The sequence below is a fragment of the Mandrillus leucophaeus genome, unplaced genomic scaffold, assembly GCF_000951045.1.
Source record: "Mandrillus leucophaeus isolate KB7577 unplaced genomic scaffold, Mleu.le_1.0 Scaffold542, whole genome shotgun sequence".
NCBI lineage: Eukaryota > Metazoa > Chordata > Mammalia > Primates > Cercopithecidae > Mandrillus > Mandrillus leucophaeus.
In genome coordinates, this window is record NW_012105831.1 from 196,807 (window position 1) to 198,260 (window position 1,454).

The window sequence follows — 1,454 nt, forward strand, 5'->3', positions numbered from 1 at the left end:
GGGGTAGGGGTGGGGTGGGGATGTGGAATCTCCAGGAAAATGTGGAAGTCTCTTGGAGGAACTGGTTCCTCAGTGGGGAGCCCGCAGGATGGCTGCAGTGACAGAGGGAGGTCTGCCAGCCAGCCCTCTCTTGCTCCGTTTGTCTTCAGGACATGCTACCTTGCTGTCTGTTTTCAGTCACCACAGGGCTGTAGCTTTTCCCCAAAAAGTGTTTCAAGGAATAGTGTCTCACATTCCTAGTTACATAATCACACACGTCCTGCAACAGTTAGATGGGGCAAATTAGACAAGGATCATAACACCTAGCAAGTAGCTGTTTAATTTTGCAGAGGCTTGAAGGCAGTGAAGCTTTTCCAATATTTTTTAAAACCTGTATCCCAGGTGTAAAGTTCTATTTTGAAATGATTGAAAGGTCAAACTGAACTTTATTTTTGTAGAGACAAATTCTCACTATGTTGCCTTGCCCAGGCTGGTCTCAAACTTCTGGGCTCAAGTGATCCTCCTGCCTCAGCCTCCCAAAGCACTAGGATTACAGGCGTGAGCCACTGTGCCCAGCCTGAACTGACCTTTGTAAACATAAACCATGCCTTGCCAGGTCAGACAGGCGGACGTCTCCCTCACTGACAGGGTCTGCCCCTGGTGGCTGCATTCCCTTCTCCTTTGGCCTGCCCCTCAGCACATTTCACATGTGGGGGCAAAACCCAAGGGATAGAAGAATAAGCCATAAAATACAAAAATATATGTATGCTGAAACAATATACCTTCATTCTAGATATTCTTTTTTTTTTTTTTTAAAGTAGAGACAGGGTCTTGGTATGTTGCCCAGGCTGGTCTTGAACTCCTAGGCTCAAGAGATCCTCCTGCCCCAGCATATCAAAGTGCTAGGATTACAGGCGTGAGCCCCCTTGGCTGGCCTAGATTTGCTGATTGTTAAATTCGAGGTAATGCTTTCCCTCCCTTGCTTCCCACCTTCTATTTCCCTTCTTTCTGCCCCTCCCTGCTTTGCTTATGGCCTGTGCACCTGCACAGGCTGCCTGGTGCATAACCCAGCTTTGGCATCACCTTCAAATATTCGTGCATCTCCACACTTCCTTCATAGTTCATTATGGTTCTAGCTTCCATGAATGCCTCTAAAGTGACAAAATCATCTACCCACACCCCGCCCCTCATACAACATTCCACTCATCAGTTTCTCTCATCCTTGGTATCTCCGAGGGTGGCAGAAGGGCCTGTGATTAGCTGTCTTACATGTCCCAACCTACGGTCATCTTTGAACAGTAACCGACCAGGGAGCAGGGTCCCAGCCAGATGGCTTTCTGACCCCGGGGTTCCTTTTCTTTCCCATTCATCATCTTGGGGTGCCCTTCCTTCTTCTCCCCCTTCTTTCCCAGTCCACAACCATCCTCAGGACCCATGGAGGATTGGTCACTGGGAACGGAACATGATGTCCTTCC